Below are 21,251 nucleotides of genomic sequence, written 5' to 3'. Positions count from 1 at the left end.
CTTAGAAAGAGGAAGCAATTAGGACAAATAAAGACATTTCTCCTCGTTAGGCCTCCCCGGGGAGGCATAGGCTTTTGACGCATTACCAGGTTTATAGATTCTTTAAATCTGTGAATGCATCAAAACCCATGGGCGTTGTGTGGGAACACCTACCGCAAAGTCCAAGCCACAAGGTCCATGGAATGCCTCCCTGACGCTGTGTAAGGCAACACAGTGACTTTTGCTACGTTGCCTTACACCATATTTACAATGCCATAAAAAGCCATGCAAAGTGGCTTTCCGTGGCCTTGCAGATATGGGCCTGCACAATGTGCCGCGGGTGCGTCACAAAAAGTGATGCTTGTAGATATTCTCCTCACACTGTTACTGTGTTTCCCAAATTAGGGTCATTATTTACCACACAGGAAACGGCACAGCATGGCTGAGAGAGGGGAGATAAACCAGAAAGGATTTTTTTTAAACCTGAAGAGGCAGAAAGATCAATATCCGAGCCTATGGCCCTGCAGATGCTGCCACAGTGCAGGTGAGGGGCATTATTCATCCCTGCAGGTGAGAAGCATCCTTCATCTCTGCAGGTGTGGACCATAATTCTTCCCTGCAGGAAGAAAATAGATTACACGTTTTCTTGGGACACAAAGGGTTTCTGGAAGCAGAACATGTCCCGTGCTCGAGGCCAGAGCTCTGGAAGAGGTTTTTTGTTTTATACTTGCTGTTTCTGGGGCAAGGGGACATAAAATCGAAGCTGGGGAAACAGAATGATTTATTGGGCCTTTATTTCTTTGGCTGTTTATTGTTTAGGAGGTGGCAGGTACTTGTTAAAAGGTAGCGGCTGCTGCTCTAGGGGCACATTAGGGCACGTGAAGGCACAAAAAACATGGAGGGTGTCAGGGCTAATGCAGTCCCCTCTCCTCCTGCTGTGACCTCAGCAGCAGCTCATTGACATGTTGTCTTTAATTAGTATAGAGAGGCACATTTATACTGGTTTCAAGGAATCCTCGACTCATGTATCAAAGGCTTTCTGAATATTATCTTTTTATTGACTATTCAAGTTTCAAATGTGTGATCATTCCATCATCTTCAGCCAACAGGTGTCTCCGGAGTCAAATTTCCCTTCCTTAATGGCAACTATTTATTGCTGAGAACATCTAATAATTATCTTGAGCAGTGGTAGGAGCTTGCCTATGTATACAGGGGGGCAGCGTGCAGAGGGGGGTCCCTAAGAGAGCAGGGCTTTCCTTGTACTTAGCTCTGCAGGTTGGAGGGTCTTGGCATATGCCAAGCATTGGTGGGTGCCCGATTGCCAACCGTGGAGTTCCTCCATGTTATTTAGAGGCTCGGCACCGCTGTGTCGCTGTGGGCCCCTGGTGACTCCACTGATATCTACACCCTCGGAGCTGAGACGCCACCTGCTGTCAGCGGCAGACAGGGGGGCATATTTATTACCCCCTAGCGCCTCCTTGCGCCACATCAGCATCAGTTGTTTTTACGTTAATGTGGCCCAACGAGGCCAAAATCCTCGTGCCATATTTACAAAGAGTTGCAATGCATGCATTGTGCCACTTTGCAACCCTTTGCGCTACATTATGCCTGCCCCAGGTAAAATGTATGCAAAGGGGGCATTCCCCCATTAGGGGGGGCGAAAAAATGGAGCAAGGAAATCTAAAAGATTTTTTTGCGTCATTTTGGTCAGCACTTTTAACACGTGCTCAGAGCAGGCATTAAAAGGGGGCTTTCATTATTTACAATGGGCCCATGAGTACTCAGCAGGAGTAGCACCAACATTTTGGCACTAAACCTTTAGAGTAGGTCAATAGCGTCATGAAAAATTATGCTATTGCCCCCTACCCTGCACCATGATGTGCCATATTATAAATACGGCGCACACATGGTTGCAGTAGGGGGGCGCTAAGGGGCGCAGGTAAAGTGGCGCTGCACTCAGTGCCGCCCCACTTTCCATAAATCTGCCCAAGGTGTCCAAGGCCCAGAAGGAGTCACCGAGCACTCATGGTGAATAAATCGAACCACGCCCGCTGGTGGTATGCTCGGAATATGATCTCCGGGCTGCAGCTGGGTTTTTGACGTGGTGTTTCTGTGGTCCGGGCCAATTGGTGGCTTTACAAGGTGTTTCTAAATGGGATCCAGGTCTTTTCAAACTCACTGTTATTTCAAATCATGGGTGACAGGCTTTTTCTCCAGTGCAAGCAGCTGTGGGACCACCAGGCTCTGTATGCGGTAGTGCTAGGGGCTCCTTACTAGTCAGGACCCAGGGTACTGAGGGGCATACTCATGAGAGTCTTGCACCAGGTTTTTATCACGCTTTGGCGGCGCAAGCCTCTGAGCCATATCTATGAGGTTACGCAAAGCTACTTTGTGGGGGTTTTCATGGCCTGATAGATATGGAGTAGGACAAAGAATTGCACGTTGCTGCATTGCCTTACAATGCACCAGGGAGGCGTTCTATGCGGATTGCAGTAGGTGTTCCCATACAAAACACATGGACCTTGACACTACCCCAGATTTACAAGAACCTGTTCACCTAGGGCAGCGCCAACATCTAAAGCTTCCCCTGAGCAGGCGTAACGAGGAGAAATATTTTTTCCTCTTCCCATGTGTGCTGCATTCGGCAGCACACATGGGAAGAGGAAAGCGCCTCTTCCTGTACAAAACAAATGACCTCCATGCAATGCGGCCACGTTTGCACCGTGGTGCAAGGGTGACTGCACAATGGCGCTAGACAGCAAATAGAGTGCCAGCGCAGGGGGAAGGACAGGAATGTGCCATATTGCATAAATACGGAGTATTTCTGCCCTTTCACATTGGCATATGGCAGGGCACCAGGATAAATTGCAGCACTGCCCTACACTAATCCCTTGTAAATATGCCCTGAGTCTGCAAAGGTAAGTTTATTCCCTCATTACTTCTCCTTGTCTCTCTGGGTAGACATGAATGAGCAGTCAATGTCTTAGTCAGGGAAGGTAGTGTGCAGTGAGTTTACCTAATGGACAACATAAATGTCCGGCCCGAGCTGTGTGTAAATATTGATCACATTACAATAATAACTTGTTGTGTACATATATTTAGAATATAAAGGGGTACGGAGATGGTGGAAACTACATAACCCACAGTACACAATAAAATGATAATTGTAGGAGGCTGGCTGGCTTGTAGTGGGTACCAGAGGTACTTACACCTTGTGCCAGGTCCAGTTATCCCTTATTAGTGTAGAAGAGGTGTTTCTAGCAGCTTAGGCTGATAGAAGGTAGCTATGGCAAAGCAGCTTAGGCTGAACTAGGAAACATGTAAAGCTCCTACTATACCACTGGTGTCATATGCACAATATCATAAGAAAACACAATACACAGAAGTACTAAAAATAAAGGTACTTTAATTTTATGACAATATGCCAAAAGTATCTCAGTGAGTACCCTCAGTATGAGGATGCCAAATATACACAAGATATATGTACACAATACCAAAAGTATGCAGTAATAGCAAAAGGAAGTAATGCAAGCAATGCAGAATTACAGTAGATTGCAATAGGAGCACATAGGTATAGGGGCAACACAAACCATATACTCCAAAACTGGAATGCGAACCACGAATGGACCCCAAACCTATGTGAGCTTGTAGAGGGTCGCTGGGACTGTAAGAAAACAGTGAGGGTTAGTAAAATAGCCCACCCCAAGACCCTGAAAGGTAGGTGTAAAGTGCACCTACTACCCCCAGAGAGCACAGAAGTCGTGATAGGGGGATTCTGCAGGAAGAACAAATCAATGCAACAACAGTGGATTTCCGGACCTGAGTATCTGTAAGACAAGGGGACCAAGTCCAAGAGTCGCGACAGTGTCGAGAGTGGACAGGAGCCCAAGAAATGCTAGCTGAGGGTGCAAGGAAGCTGCCACCTGTTGGAAGAAGCTTAGTGTTCTGCAAAAACAAAGAGGACTAGGAACTTCCCCTTTGGAGGATGGATGTCCCACGTTGTGAAGAAGCTTGCAGAGGTGTTCCCATGCAGGAAGACCGCAAACAAGCCTTGCTAGCTGCAAGGGTCATGGTTAGGGTTTTTGGATGCTGCTGTTGCCCAGGAGGGACCAGGATGTCGCCATTTGGATGAGGAGACAGAGGGGGCGCCCAGCAAGTCAGGGAGCCCTCACAGAAGCAGGCAGCACCCGCAGAAGTACCAGAACAGGCACTTGGAGGAAGAGTGAACCGGAGTCCACGCAAAGTCACAAAAGGGAGTCCCACGACGCCGGAGGACAACTCAGAAGGTTGTGCACTGCAGGTTAGAGTGTCGGGGACCCAGGCTTGGCTGTGCATGAAGGAAATCCTAGAAGAGTGCACAGGAGCCGGAGCAGCTGCAAATCACGCGGTACCCAGCAATGCAGTCTAGTGTGGGGAGACAAAGACTTACCTCCACCAAACTTGGACTGAAGAGTCACTGGACTGTGGGAGTCACTTGGACAGAGTTGCTGAGTTCCAGGGACCACGCTCGTCGTGCTGAGAGGGGACCCAGAGGACTGGTGATGCAGTCTTTTGTTGCCTGCGGTTGCAGGGGGAAGAGTCCGTCGACCCATGGGAGATTTCTTCAGAGCTCCTGGTGCAGGGAGGAGGCAGGCTACCCCCAGAGCATGCACCACCTGGAAACAGTCGAGAAAGCCGGCAGGATGAAGCGATACAAGGTTGCTAGTAGTCGTCTTTGCTACTTTGTTGCGGTTTTGCAGGCGTCCTGAGCGGTCAGCGGTCGATCCTTTGGCAGAAGGTGAAGAGGGAGATGCAGAGGAACTCTGATGAGCTCTTGCATTTGTTATCTGGTGAGATCCCCAAAGCAGAGACCCTAAATAGCCAGGAAAGGAGGTTTGGCTACCTAGGAAGGAGGATTGGCTACCAAGAGAGGTAAGAGCCTATCAGAAGGAGCCTCTGACGTCACCTGCTGGCACTGGCCACTCAGAGCAGTCCAGTGTGCCACAGACACCTCTGTTTCCAAGATGGCGGGGGTCTGGGACACACTGGAGGAGCTCTGGGCACCTCCCCTGGGAGTTGCAGGTCAGGGGAGTCGTCACTCCCCTTTCCTTTGTCCAGTTTCGCGCCAGAGCAGGGCTGGGGGATCCCTGAACCGGTGTAGACTGGCTTATGCAAAGATGGGCACCATCTGTGCCCATCGAAGCATTTCCAGAGCTGGGGGAGGCTACTCCTCCCCAGCCTTCACACCTATTTCCAAAGGGAGAGGGTGTTACACCCTCTCTCAGAGGAAGTCCTTTGTTCTGCCTTCCTGGGCCAGGGCTGCCTGGACCCCAGGAGGGCAGAAACCTGTCTGAGGGGTTGGCAGCAGCAGCAGCTGCAGTGGAGACCCCGGAAAGGCAGTTTGGCAGTACCCGGGTCCTGTGCTAGAGACCCGGGGGATCATGGAATTGCCCCCCCAATGCCAGAATGGCATTGGGGTGACAATTACATGATCTTAGACATGTTACATGGCCATGTTTGGAGTTACCATTGTGACGCTGTACATAGGTAGTGACCTATGTACAGTGTATGCATGTAATGGTGTCCCCGCACTCACAAAGTCCGGGGAATTTGCCCTGAACGATGTGGGGGCACCTTGGCTAGTAACAGGGTGCCCACACACTAAGCAACTTTGCACCCAACCTTCACTAGGTGAAGGTTAGACATATAGGTGACTTATAAGTTACTTAAGTGCAGTGGTAAATGGCTGTGAAATAACGTGGACGTTATTTCACTCAGGCTGCACTGGCAGGCCTGTGTAAGAATTGTCAGAGCTCCCTATGGGTGGCAAAAGAAATGTTGCAGCCCATAGGGATCTCCTGGAACCCCAATACCCTGGGTACCTCAGTACTATATACTAGGGAACTATATGGGTGTACCAGTATGCCAATGTGAATTGGTAAATTTAGTCACTAGCCTGTTAGTGACAAATTTGGAAAGCAGAGAGAGCATAACCAATGAGGTTCTGGTTAGCAGAGCCTCAGTGAGACAGTTAGGCATCACACAGGGAACACATACAGGCCACAGACTTATGAGCACTGAGGCCCTGCCTGTCAGGGTCCCAGTGACACATAGACTAAAACAACATATATACAGTGAAATATGGGGGTAACATGCCAGGCAAGATGGTACTTTCCTACAATAATTCCCTGAGAACTGGATACATTTTGAGATGACTAGATAGTTGTGATGAGTGGGTATCTTCAATTTTTTGCAAACCCCCTGCTGTGTGTGGCATTGGAAGAGCGGGTGAACAGTTTACAGACACACACTGGGCATACAAGAGTGGGCACCTTCAATTACTTGTAAACACCAGTGTGTGTTACTCCGCCCCAGCTGTGTGTGGCATTAGAAGGGCGGCTGAACAGTTTACAGACCCACACTGGGCATACAAGAGTGGGCACCTTCGATTTCTTGAAAAATGCTAGTGTTTGTCTGTCGGGCAGGACTGCAGGTATTTGACAGTGACAGTGAATATTTAATGCACCTAAACCAGGACGAGAACCGCGAGCGTGGCTGCAAAGTGACGGCCCTGATGGCAGAATGAAATCTAGGACACAGCTTTTCAAACTAACTGAAGGCCAGGAACTCTCCAGACTCTAAAGTAGTTTTATTTTCAGAAGGAAAAAGAAGCACCATCAGAAACCGATGCATCCAGTGGTCAGAAATCAGCTCTGTGCAAAGGAGAATAGAGTAAATGATGCCAGATGAATACCTGAGACAATGAAATAAGATGGATCATCCAAGGGGTCAATTGTAATGTGCGATGCTCATTGCCACTGGTGACCCCTCACTGCAACCATCAGCGGGTTGGAGAATGCCACATGGCCAGAGGTGCTGAGCTCTGACCAATGGATTCACAGTTTATTTGAAATCTACGATTCCTGAGTCCCTGATGGTGCCCTCATGCCAGGCTCACTCTCTGAGCCTGTTTCATGTACATAACTCATTCACAAAGACATCTCTGCCGTAGATGGACATGCAAAGGCCGTATTGCCTCCATTTACACCTGCCAGGAATTCACAGGAGTAGTGCTGGAGAGAGTAAACGGGATTTACTTCTGCCTAGTGATCCATCAGGAGTGCAGAGAAATCCTCAGTGGAAAAAGCTGTGCGGTTGGTGGGGAGTGGGCATCACAAGACATGATTAGTCTTGGAAGTTTGTGAAAGTCCCAGATGCCAATGTTTGTCCACCTTCACAAGTTCAATCCAATCCCCATGCATAGGAAGACTGTAGAAGAGGAAAGTGAGAGATTTTACACATTTGATCGGGAGAATGTATTTCTCCCATTGATTAATATTGCAGCAGAGGGAATTTTAGGCATGAATCGGGTCTATTGTCATAGATGAACCTCTTCCTTCACTCCAACAAAAGGCTAACATGCAGAAATACAAGTTCAGAGATTTACTCCAACAAAGGTTACTTTAACATGTTGAAGTAAATGTTCAGAGATTTACTCCAACAAAGGTTTAACATGTCGAAGTAAATGTGCAGATATTTACTCCAACAAAGTGCTAACATGCAGAAATAACTGTTCAGAGATTTACTCCAACAAACGGATAACATGCAGAAATGAATGTTCGGAGATTTACTCCAACAAAGGGCTAACATGTCGAAATAAATGTTTGGAGATTTATTCCAAAAAGTGCTAACATGCAAAAATAAATGTTCCGAGATTTACTCCAACAAGAGCATGATGCCTGACGCGGCGCCTTCCATCCACACCATCACTTGTCACACAAGAGCATGATGCCTGACCCACCATGAGGCGCCTTCCATGCACACCATCACTTGTCACACAAGGGCATGATGCCTGACCCACCAGGAGGCGCCTTCCATCCACACCATCACTTGTCACACAAGAGCATGATGCCTGACCCACCAGCAGGCGCCTTCCATGCACACCATCACTTGTCACACAAGAGCATGATGCCTGACCCACCAGGAGGCGCCTTCCATGCCCACCATCACTTGTCACACAAGAGCATGATGCCTGACCCACCAGCAGGCGCCTTCCATGCCCACCATCACTTGTCACACAAGAGCATGATGCCTGACCCACCAGCAGGCGCCTTCCATCCACACCATCACTTGTCACACAAGAGCATGATGCCTGACCCACCAGCAGGCGCCTTCCATCCACACCATCACTTGTCACACAAGAGCATGATGCCTGACCCACCAGGAGGCGCCTTCCATCCACACCATCACTTGTCACACAAGAGCATGATGCCTGACCCACCAGCAGGCGCCTTCCATGCCCACCATCACTTGTCACACAAGAGCATGATGCCTGACCCACCAGGAGGCGCCTTCCATGCCCACCATCACTTGTCACACAAGAGCATGATGCCTGACCCACCAGCAGGCGCCTTCCATGCCCACCATCACTTGTCACACAAGAGCATGATGCCTGACCCACCAGCAGGCGCCTTCCATGCCCACCATCACTTGTCACACAAGATCACTTGTCACACAAGAGCATGATGCCTGACCCACCAGGAGGCGCCTTCCATCCACACCATCACTTGTCACACAAGAGCATGATGCCTGACCCACCAGCAGGCGCCTTCCATGCACACCATCACTTGTCACACAAGAGCATGATGCCTGACCCACCAGCAGGCGCCTTCCATGCACACCATCACTTGTCACACAAGAGCATGATGCCTGACCCACCAGGAGGCGCCTTCCATCCACACCATCACTGGTCACACAAGAGCATGATGCCTGACCCACCAGGAGGCGCCTTCCATCCACACCATCACTTGTCACACAAGAGCATGATGCCTGACCCACCAGGAGGCGCCTTGCATCCACACCATCACTTGTCACACAAGAGCATGATGCCTGACCCACCAGAAGGCGCCTTCCATGCCCACCATCACTTGTCACACAAGAGCATGATGCCTGACCCACCAGCAGGCGCCTTCCATGCCCACCATCACTTGTCACACAAGAGCATGATGCCTGACCCACCAGCAGGCGCCTTCCATGCCCACCATCACTTGTCACACAAGAGCATGATGCCTGACCCACCAGCAGGCGCCTTCCATGCACACCATCACTTGTCACACAAGAGCATGATGCCTGACCCACCAGGAGGCGCCTTCCATCCACACCATCACTTGTCACACAAGAGCATGATGCCTGACCCACCAGCAGGCGCCTTCCATGCCCACCATCACTTGTCACACAAGAGCATGATGCCTGACCCACCAGCAGGCGCCTTCCATGCCCACCATCACTTGTCACACAAGAGCATGATGCCTGACCCACCAGCAGGCGCCTTCCATGCCCACCATCACTTGTCACACAAGATCACTTGTCACACAAGAGCATGATGCCTGACCCACCAGGAGGCGCCTTCCATCCACACCATCACTTGTCACACAAGAGCATGATGCCTGACCCACCAGCAGGCACCTTCCATGCACACCATCACTTGTCACACAAGAGCATGATGCCTGACCCACCAGGAGGCGCCTTCCATCCACACCATCACTTGTCACACAAGAGCATGATGCCTGACCCACCAGGAGGCGCCTTCCATCCACACCATCACTTGTCACACAAGAGCATGATGCCTGACCCACCAGCAGGCGCCTTCCATGCCCACCATCACTTGTCACACAAGAGCATGATGCCTGACCCACCAGGAGGCGCCTTCCATCCACACCATCACTTGTCACACAAGAGCATGATGCCTGACCCACCAGCAGGCGCCTTCCATGCACACCATCACTTGTCACACAAGAGCATGATGCCTGACCCACCAGGAGGCGCCTTCCATCCACACCATCACCTGTCACACAAGAGCATGATGACTGACCCACCAGCAGGCGCCTTCCATGCACACCATCACTTGTCACACAAGAGCATGATGCCTGACCCACCAGCAGGCGCCTTCCATGCCCACCATCACTTGTCACACAAGAGCATGATGCCTGACCCACCAGGAGGCGCCTTCCATGCCCACCATCACTTGTCACACAAGAGCATGATGCCTGACCCACCAGCAGGCGCCTTCCATGCCCACCATCACTTGTCACACAAGAGCATGATGCCTGACCCACCAGCAGGCGCCTTCCATCCACACCATCACTTGTCACACAAGAGCATGATGCCTGACCCACCAGCAGGCACCTTCCATCCACACCATCACTTGTCACACAAGAGCATGATGCCTGACCCACCAGCAGGCACCTTCCATGCCCACCATCACTTGTCACACAAGAGCATGATGCTTGACCCACCAGCAGGCGCCTTCCATCCACACCATCACTCCATGGCCTTGAGCAGCAGCAGCTCTACTCTGCAGTGTTCAACAGTTTATTTGCAGCTTTCTGCCTCTTCTCTTTGGTGTGTTTTCTCATGTTCTCTCCTTCTTGGTTTTTAGTACTAAACTTAAAGGGAATTCTTAATAATTAATTGTTTTGCACTTAAAACATATTAACCTACAACAGGCGAATGTATTTACGGGGCAGGTTTTGCATTTTACTTGGCTCTAGTGAACATAGGCCGCTGACTAACGTGGTAAAAGTTAGTCTGTTAGGTTCTTGTTAGGTCGAGCACAGCAGCGCGCTTTCAATCACGCCCACCTCACGCCCATCACTACCACTAGTGTCTGGAGCATTGCAGCGCGCATGTGCTGCTTTTCCGACGTGTTGGTATGCATCTGGGCTTTTACCCACGCCCACCTCACGCCCATCACTATTACTCGTCCGTGGCCTGTCTCTTCAAAAATCCTGTGATGAAATTGGTAACTGCTTTATATTTGTCCCTCCTTGGGGAGGTTTTGTTACCGCCTTGGACATCAACCCTGTTACATGGACAATTGTACTTTTGCCGATAAGTTTGACTGCGAGTGAACTTCTTTTTCCTTTCGTGTCTCTCCTTATCTCTGATGCTCATGGCAGCCATGGCACTGTGAATCATCTTGTTTATGGGAAACTGTTTTACTTTTGAATTCCAAGTTATATGGCAAGAAAAGTCAGGTTAGGAGTTTACAATGCTAATAGCTCTAACTCGAGCAAATGCAAGACCCGTTGCATTGCAAATGCTTGTTTGCTTTGTATCTTCTTTTCCATTTCAGAGGAAAGGCTGTGCCAGCAACTTCGAACAATCCATCAGTTGTGTTCACTTATCCTGTGAATGTTTAACTTCACGCAATCCTCCAAGTATCCGCTAACAAGCACCTGGGAGAGAACATCTTGGAATGCACGCGTCTTCGTGTGTGACAGATATTTACGCTGAAGGATGCTTCACAGAGACTTTATTGTGCATTGGTTTGTGAAAATAATGAGACTGTCTTATCAGAATCTGCCTTAACACGATTGGTCCCTTTAGTGTGAACCGTGAATAGGTGTCGCGAAATGTCGAAGCATGGGGGCATATTTTCAAGAAAGTGGCTCATCAGCCCTGATGCGCCACTTTTCTTGCGTCGCCCTGTGCCCCTGTAACGTCACCATAGAAGCGATGTATTTGGTGAATGTTAGCACAATAGCGTCATCATTTATGATGCTTTTGTTGCGCTTTGCTGGATTAGCTCCATAAATTATGCTAGTCCAGCAAAGCACAGGGAGGCCCATCGTTCATTATGGGAGAGTCACTTTAACGGCTGCCTCGAGCAGTGGTTCGAAATTATGAAAAACATGTCACAGTAAAATCTTGTAAATTACACTGCTCCATTTTTTGGGCTTCTCTGAGTGGGAACACACCCCTTATATACATTTTACCTTATACCTGGCACAGGTATAATGTGGCCCAAGGGGTTACAAAGCGGTGCAATGCATATATTGTGCCACTTTGTAAATATGGCGCAAGTGGAGGCTTCCTTAGTGTAAAAAAAATAACTTTAGGGCGGCACAAGGAGATGCAAGGGGCTTGTAAATATGCACCATACATTTTAGCCTAACCAATGTGGGCTTATACTCAGAAGATAGAATTTGGCATTTGGGTTACTCTCTCACACACGTGACAGATATACCGTCCCCCATATTATGATGTCCATAGAATATAATGGGATTGTAGTACAGTGGATGGGATATCTGTCACATTTGTGCATATTGAGGTACTCTGGCACAAGCATGTCCAACCTCTTCCACAGCATCTCCGAGAAGGATATTGTAATTTTCAGGTGTAAAATAACTGCATCAGCAATACCACAGCTCCCAGAATGATGACCATGCAAGACATCTCTACAGGGGCGTAGCTTGGTCAGTAAGATTGTGGGGGGTGGGGTGTGAGCCTTAGAATTACCAACACACATGATGGCACACAAGGGTCTATTTACCAAATTCTCACACAAAGCAGCAAACGAAAATGCTGCCCTGTGCTGCGTAAGATGGAGGGCACCACATTTACAGAGTTATGGCACTCTGCTCACCTCTCCCTAGCACATCAGGTAGGCATGACCCATGCACACACCTTTGCATCATAGTTCAAGGGTAGCTGCATGAGTCTAGCATAGGTTTTGCGCTGGAAGGGTACCCTTTCAGCACAAAAAACAATGCTTAAACTACCTTTAAGACATTTCACACTTTTTATTTCTGCTTTGCAGCTCAATATACATGCAATGTCAGAAAAGAGAGGAGAAATAAAAGCATTTCTCCCTGATAATGCCTATTTGCAATGGGAGCTATTTTTTTGCCGCAAAACTCTGGGTCATATTTAGATCTTGGCAGACCCAGTCCTGCCATTGCTTTTCCTTTGGATAATTAGTCGGCCATTGTTAGAAATGGGGTCTTTGGTTGGCAGTCAGGTTACCCCCTGTCCAAGCAAGGACCCTCACTCTAGTCAGGGTAAAGGAGAATCACCCTCAGTTAACCACCGCTCACCCCCTTGGTAGCTTGGCACAAGCAGGCAGGCTTAACTTCAGAGTCTAGGTGTAAACACACACAGAAACTCAGTGAAAACACTACAAAATGACACAACACAGGTTTAGAAAAGTAGGTAATATTTATCTAAACAAAACAAGACCAAAAGGACTAAAATCCACCATACACAAGTCAAGTTAGTCTTAAATCCTTAGAAAATAGTGCGAACGCTGTTAGCGTGAAAAAGTACCTGGGTTACGTCAAAATAACATCGCACGAGCGAGTGTGTGTTGGAAAAGGCCAGCGATGCGTCAATTTCTCACTCGCAAGCAAGACCGTGCGTCGTTCCTCCTACAGTTGGGTCGGCGTGCGTCTTTTTTCCTCTCCGCAGGAGAGGCGATGCGTCGATCCAGACAAGCACCACTGGCCAGGCAGGTTTTGCGTAGTTTTTCCACGCCCAACGAGGTTTGCATCGTAAATCCTGCCACACGGTTTCAGAAAAAATGCGCTATGTGGGTTGCAACGTTATCAGCCTCCATCAGTTGGTGTTGCGCGTTGTTTCTCCAGCCATGTGCATTGATCTTCCAGCCGCAATGCAGGTGGAGTGTAGATTTCAGCAGCCAAGCCGGCGGCGCGTCGTTTCTCAGCCACGTCTCGGAAGGTGCGTCGAAAATTTCCCCACACAGCAGTCTGTGTGTGGATTTTCAATCTTGGTCTGCCATTTCCCCCTTTCAAGGCCCCAGGAACTGGATAGGGCACCACTTGGCAGGGCAGGAGTCTCAGCAGAGAGTCCAAGTGCTGTCAGGGGAAGTCCTTGATGGCCCTGAGGCTTCAACAAAAGGAGGCAAGCTCAGGACAAGCCCTTGGAGATTTCTTCACAAGCAGGAATGCATAACAAACTCCAGTCTTTGTCCTCTTGCACAGGCAGAAGCAGCAACTGCAGGATAGCTCTACAAAGCACAGTCACGGGCAGGGCAGCACTTCTCCTTAGCTCTTCAGCTCTTCAGCTCTTCTCCAGGCAGCGGTTCCTCTTGATTTCCAGAAGTGATCTAATTTTCAGGGGTTTTGGGTCCTCTTCTTATACCCATTTTGGCCCTTGAAGTAGGCCTACTTCAAAGGAAAGTCTCTCCTGCTTGTGAGATCCTGTCCTGCCCAGGCCAGGCCCCAGACACACACCAGGGGGTTTGGAGACTGCATTGTGTGATGGCAGGCACAACCCTTTCAGGTGTAAGTGACCCCTCGTCCCCTCCATACTAGCACAGATGGCTCATCAGGATATGCAGCCTACAGCCCCAGCTCCCTTTGTGTCACTGTCTAGAGAGAGGTGCAAACAGCCCAACTGTCAAACTAACCCAGACAGGGAATCCACAAAACACAGAGTCACAGAATGGTTTAGGCAAGAAAATGCCTACTTTCTAAAAGTGGCATTTACAAACATACAATCTAAAAACCAACTTTACTAATAGATGTATTTTTAAATTGTGAATTCAGAGACCCCAAACTCCACATGCCCATCCCATCTGCTCCCAAAGGGAATCTACACTTTAATCATATTTAAAGGTAGCCCCCCTGTTAACCTATGAGAGAGATAGGCCTTGCAACAGTGAAAAACACATTTGGCAGTATTTCACTGTCAGGACATTTAATACACATTAGTATATGTCCTACCCTGAACATGCACTGCACCCTGCCCATAGGGCTACCTAGGGCCTACCTTAGGGGGGTCTTGCATGTAAGAAAAGGGAAGGTTTATGCCTGGCAAGTGGGTACACTTGCCAAGTCGAATTGGCAGTTTAAAACTGCACACAGACACTGCAGTGGCAGGTCTGAGACGTGATTACAGGGCTACTCATGTGGGTGGCACAATCAGTGCTTCAGGCTCACTAGTAGCACTTGATTTACAGGCCTTGGGCACCTATAGTGCACTGTACTAGGGATAAACTAGTAAAACAATAATGCCACTCATGTAAATCCAATCAACAGTACAATTTACACAGAGAGCATATGCACTTTAGCACTGGTTAGCAGTGGTAAAGTGCTCAGAGTTCTAAAAACAACACAAACAGGTCAGAAAAAATAGGAGGCAGGAGGCAAAGAGATTGGGGATGACCCTGCTAAAGGGAAAAAGTCCAACAGCCATCTTGATGGTCTGCCCAATCTTTTTAGATGCTCATGGGACCATAGATGACAGCCCACCCAAGTCCTGCCAGAATTCTACACCCTCTTCGACGGCACCATACGAAGGAGAGGTTGGTGGCAGGACCCCAGCCAGTTTTACAGCCGAGCCAATCATTATGTGCCTTCTGGTCAAGGCAACTGTGGTGGGTAAACCACCACACCTGAGTAAGCTGATTGGAAGGGATATGAGGCATAAACATACCTTTTTTTTTCCTTTTCCACTTGTGTTTTTGACTGCAACCTGACCAGTCAAGTCCTGCCTTTGGTGCTGCCACTTGACCACAATGGAAAATTGGTCCCGTTGTTACTGGACTTGAAGCTGAGCAGACTGTATTACTTGTTAACGTTGAATTGTCACGTGACATTGCCTCGGGACCCATGAGTTTACATACATGTCATATGAAAAAATTAAAAATAATTGTGTAATGCATATCTGTTTTAACTAGTTGTGTTGGAAATAAAATGAAACACACCTGTGTCAACACCTCTTGATAAATTTGTAAACTGTGTTTATTTGGTGTTAGGGTCTCATTACGAGGCTGTTGGGCTGACCATTGGCCTGCCAGCCCCGTGGGGAACAGACCCCCATGGAGATGGTGGTCTCCCCCGACCCTATTGCGATGTTTCTACGGGCTGATGGTCGGAAACCTCCACTTCAGGAGGTTTCTGCCAGTCAGCCCAGTGCAAACAGTACAGCAGCAGTGGCCTCGGCTGCTCAGGGAGCCGAGGCCAACACTGCTGAACAGAGGGGGCCCCCAGCACCCTTGGAATGCGCCAGTACACATTCTGAGGTTGGTGGGCATGGGGGCCCCTGCACTATCCACAACATGATCATGGGCATTGCAGGATCCCCTCTGTGGCCCAAAACACTGCCTTTCCGCCAGCCTTTTCATGGTGGGGAACCCGCCATGAAAAGGTTGGTTGAAAGGGGACTTGTGTTCAGCATTACAGTGCTGAACTCAGCTCTGCCATGGCTGACTATGACTCCGAATGCTGCCAGTCTGCCGGGATCCATGATCGGTGTGGCGGTGGTCCCCTGGCAGTCTGAATGACAGGGTCGTAATCTGTCGGTTGGACTGCCAGGAGTGCTCCAGTCTGACTTCCACCGATGCTTTGGCAGTCCTCGGACCACCCAAGTTTTGAAGAGGGGCTAAGTGTTCATCACCAAAATGAATGCTTACATCAAATTCTCAAAGACCATCACAATTGGATGCAATGACAATGTTGGAACTTTGCAGTGGGACATGTCAGTGAAATGTTGTATTTCCAGTTTTGAACGTGAGTCAGAATGTGTATTTCACTGTTACATCAACTCCATTCCATTTACACAATACATTGTACAGAAATAATCAATGTGGGACAAACTTTGTGAAAGTTGAACTCAAGTAACCATTCTTGTAATACTTCTCTCATATACATTATTTTGGCAATGTAACACATATGTGACAGTGAACAATGTTTGGAAGATACAATTTCTCCTGGGTTTGTCACCCTTAACTTGTCTCCTGCATATATTCCAGGGATGACCTCCTCAGGAGGGGCTGTCTATTGGGCACATATCAGGCACTTTAAGCCTTTACTTGAGAGGGATGGGAGTAGATGTGGAAGGGTTCATGGCAAGGTAGGTGCATAATTGGGTGGGAGGAATGAAGGCAGGAGGGGTGTGAGTGGATTGGTTGGTTGAGGCGAGAGAGCTGCTGTGGGTGATGTGGTTGTGTCTGTATGTTTGACGTTTGCATGTGGGCCTGATATTTGTTGTTTATGTTTGGTTGTTTGATGTTTTGCTGGTGTGTAACATTCAGGTGATTGTGGTTGTCTAGTTCTGTTTGGTGTGGTCATGTTTGTAGGTGTGCTATTGTGTGAGTGTGTTGCTTTAGATGACTGTGTTAATGCTGTGGTTAGTATGATTGTGTTGTATGTGGGTGTCGCGTCAATGGAGTGTATGTTGTGTGTTTGGAAGTAATACATTGTGTGTTTCCTGCAGGTAGGTGTTGTGTTGTGGAATGGCAAAGGTTCATGGTATGAATGGAGTGTGTTTTATTGTGTGGTATGAAGGTGGGCACATATAGCCACAGTACATCAGGTGTGTGCTGATAGCATCTATTCCATGCCACAGTCATAGCACAATGTTAAACACCCTCTGTGACATACTCCCTCCTTCAGGAAACTACTACCAGCACAACTTTTAAACTTAAATATGGTCAGCAGTAACCTGCCAGCATAACAGGGATGGAGTAATGTTAGCCATCATGGGAGCCTGCCACGCCATCGGCAGTGCAGCTCTTATGCAATGGAAAACACACCATCGAAGCAGTCGGAGTCTCATCCACAATACATCTGAATACGGTGGTCGAAACTCAGCTTGATGCAGCACTAGTAACCAGTGCCACAGAGGGATGGCAGGACCCCCATCAGGATCTAAATCAGGCCCTCTGTCTAGTTTTTTTTTGTAAATAGGATTTTGCATCAAAGTTGTGGGTGGTTGAATGGAAACGCCCAAGCACCACCAATGGAGTACCCCTTGACGTAATGCAGTGCTATGCACTTTTTTGCATTACTTTCAAGTGAATTTCCAGCACGAAACAAGTTTTGTGCTAGAAAGTAATTTGGGATAAAAGATTTTGCATCAATTTGTGTCACTTATGTGATCCAAACAGAGCACAATATCTTAGTAAATTAACCCCATAGTGTTGAAATATATAATACAACAAGCAAGGGGCACAAGAGGAAATTAAGAGACAGTGGAAAGGGAGAGAAATGTGGATTGGTAGGCGTACTAAGTGAGAGAAAACACATTTTTGTGAAATAGCCAACATTTTTTTTCCATTCTGTTTTCAAACACAGAGGGTGTGTGTGCGTGTGTGTGTGTTTTTAGTCTGTGGGCCTCTTTATGACTTTGGCTGTCCAACCAATAGACCTTCACAGCCGTGGAGGTGGGGCTGCTGTTATACCGGTGGCCTCACTCTTCATAGTATTACGATGTTTCCAAAGGACTGACAGGCAGAAACATCATATTATGATGATTCCGCCAGTCAGCCCAACGGAAACAGTGTGACTGCCTTGGCCTCAACTCCCTTAAGGGAGTCGAGGCCAATGCTGTCGCACACCAGCAACCTTGGAATGTGCACATTCGAAGGATGCTGGCTGTGGAGCGTGGGCATGGGCAATGCAGAGGCCCTCCTGTGCCCCCCTACACTGCCATTCCGCCAGCATTTCCATGCAGACCATGACTTCAATCGCAACCACCCTGTCAGAAGAACTGATCTGTAATCTGGTGAGTGGACCGCCAGGGATGTGGCAGTCCAACCATCACAGTGAGTTTAGTGGTTTAAAGAGTGCCAAACTCATAATGAGGCCCTGTGTGGTTAAAAATTCTTAGTGAGCTCAGACAGACAACTCATCATACCCTACTGAAAGCACCTGTACCCAATTATTTACCCTAAAATACATTTATTACGGTTTGTAACACTCCAAACACCCCCCCTGAAGCTACGCCCTTGAATGTAAAAGATCATATACATATCTTCCTTTGTCTGAGGTCATCTATTAAAGACCTCTCTAGTCCTAGAGATCTTCTGCAAGAGACTTCTATAATCTCAGAGAACTTGTCTGAGAGTATCCACCAATGTCACATATTCTCTTCTACACATTCCGATAATCTCAGTGATATTCTCTGACAGTCTCCACCAATGTCTTTATGTTATCTGTAGAGATCTTCTCTGAGAGTTCCCAATAACGTCATGTATCCTTATTTACAGATTTGTTTAATCTGAGAGATTTTTTCTAGGACTCTCCACTAATGTCATGTATCCTGTTCTACAGATGTATTCAATCTCAGGGATCTGCACCAGGGAATCTCTAATAATGTCATACATCCTTTTCTACAGATGCATGGAATCTCGGAGATCATCTCCGAGAGTCTCCACTAATGTCCTGTATCCTGTTCTACAGATGTATTCAATCTCAGGGATCTGCACCAGGGAATCTCTAATAATGTCATACATCCTTTTCTACAGATGCATGGAATCTCGGAGATCATCTCCGAGAGTCTCCACTAATGTCCTGTATCCTGTTCTACAGATGTATTCAATCTCAGGGATCTGCACCAGGGAATCTCTAATAATGTCATACATCCTTTTCTACAGATGCATGGAATCTCGGAGATCATCTCCGAGAGTCTCCACTAATGTCCTGTATCCTGTTCTACAGATGTATTCAATCTCAGGGATCTGCACCAGGGAATCTCTAATAATGTCATACATCCTTTTCTACAGATGCATGGAATCTCGGAGATCATCTCCGAGAGTCTCCACTAATGTCCTGTATCCTGTTCTACAGATGTATTCAATCTCAGGGATCTGCACCAGGGAATCTCTAATAATGTCATACATCCTTTTCTACAGATGCATGGAATCTCGGAGATCATCTCCGAGAGTCTCCACTAATGTCCTGTATCCTGTTCTACAGATATATTCAATCTCAGGGATCTGCACCAGGGAATCTCTAATAATGTCATACATCCTTTTCTACAGATGCATGGAATCTCGGAGATCATCTCCGAGAGTCTCCACTAATGTCCTGTATCCTGTTCTACAGATGTATTCAATCTCAGGGATCTGCACCAGGGAATCTCTAATAATGTCATACATCCTTTTCTACAGATGCATGGAATCTCGGAGATCATCTCCGAGAGTCTCCACTAATGTCCTGTATCCTGTTCTACAGATGTATTCAATCTCAGGGATCTGCACCAGGGAATCTCTAATAATGTCATACATCCTTTTCTACAGATGCATGTAATCTCGAAGATCATCTCCGAGAGTCTCCACTAATGTCCTGTATCCTGTTCTACAGATGTATTCAATCTCAGGGATCTGCACCAGGGAATCTCTAATAATGTCATACATCCTTTTCTACAGATGCATTTAATCTCGGAGATCATCTCCGAGAATCTCCACTAATGTCCTGTATCCTGTTCTACAGATGTATTCAATCTCAGGGATCTGCACCAGGGAATCTCTAATAATGTCATACATCCTTTTCTACAGATGCATGTAATCTCGGAGATCATCTCCGAGAGTCTCCACTAATGTCCTGTATCCTGTTCTACAGATGTATTCAATCTCAGGGATCTGCACCAGGGAATCTCTAATAATGTCATACATCCTTTTCTACAGATGCATGTAATCTCGGAGATCATCTCCGAGAGTCTCCACTAATGTCCTGTATCCTGTTCTACAGATGTATTCAATCTCAGGGATCTGCACCAGGGAATCTCTAATAATGTCATACATCCTTTTCTACAGATGCATGTAATCTCGGAGATCATCTCCGAGAGTCTCCACTAATGTCCTGTATCCTGTTCTACAGATGTATTCAATCTCAGGGATCTGCACCAGGGAATCTCTAATAATGTCATACATCCTTTTCTACAGATGCATGTAATCTCGGAGATCATCTCTGAGAGTCTCCACTAATGTCCTGTATCCTGTTCTACAGATGTATGTAGTCTCAGGGATCTGCACCAGGGAATCTCTAATAATGTCATACATCCTTTTCTACAGATGCATTTAATCTCGGAGATCATCTCCGAGAGTCTCCACTAATGTCATGTATCCTGTTCTACAGATGTATGTAGTCTCAGGGATCTGCACCAGGGAATCTCTAATAATGTCATACATCCTTTTCTACAGATGCATGTAATCTCGGAGATCATCTCCGAGAGTCTCCACTAATGTCATGTATCCTGTTCTACAGATGTATGTAGTCTCAGGGATCTGCACCAGGGAATCTCTAATAATGTCATACATCCTTTTCTGCAGATGCATGTAATCTCGGAGATCATCTCCGAGAGTCTCCACTAATGTCATGTATCCTGTTCTACAGATGTATGTAGTCTCAGGGATCTGCACCAGGGAATCTCTAATAATGTCATACATCCTTTTCTGCAGATGCATGTAATCTCGGAGATCATCTCCGAGAGTCTCCACTAATGTCCTGTATCCTGTTCTACAGATGTATTCAATCTCAGGGATCTGCACCAGGGAATCTCTAATAATGTCATACATCCTTTTCTGCAGATGCATGTAATCTCGGAGATCATCTCCGAGAGTCTCCACTAATGTCCTGTATCCTGTTCTACAGATGTATTCAATCTCAGGGATCTGCACCAGGGAATCTCTAATAATGTCATACATCCTTTTCTGCAGATGCATGTAATCTCGGAGATCATCTCCGAGAGTCTCCACTAATGTCCTG

Source organism: Pleurodeles waltl, chromosome 11 (assembly GCF_031143425.1).
Source record: "Pleurodeles waltl isolate 20211129_DDA chromosome 11, aPleWal1.hap1.20221129, whole genome shotgun sequence".
Taxonomy (NCBI): Eukaryota; Metazoa; Chordata; class Amphibia; order Caudata; family Salamandridae; genus Pleurodeles; species Pleurodeles waltl.
The sequence above is the reverse complement of the archived record's forward strand: the minus strand, read 5'-3'. Positions refer to the sequence as shown.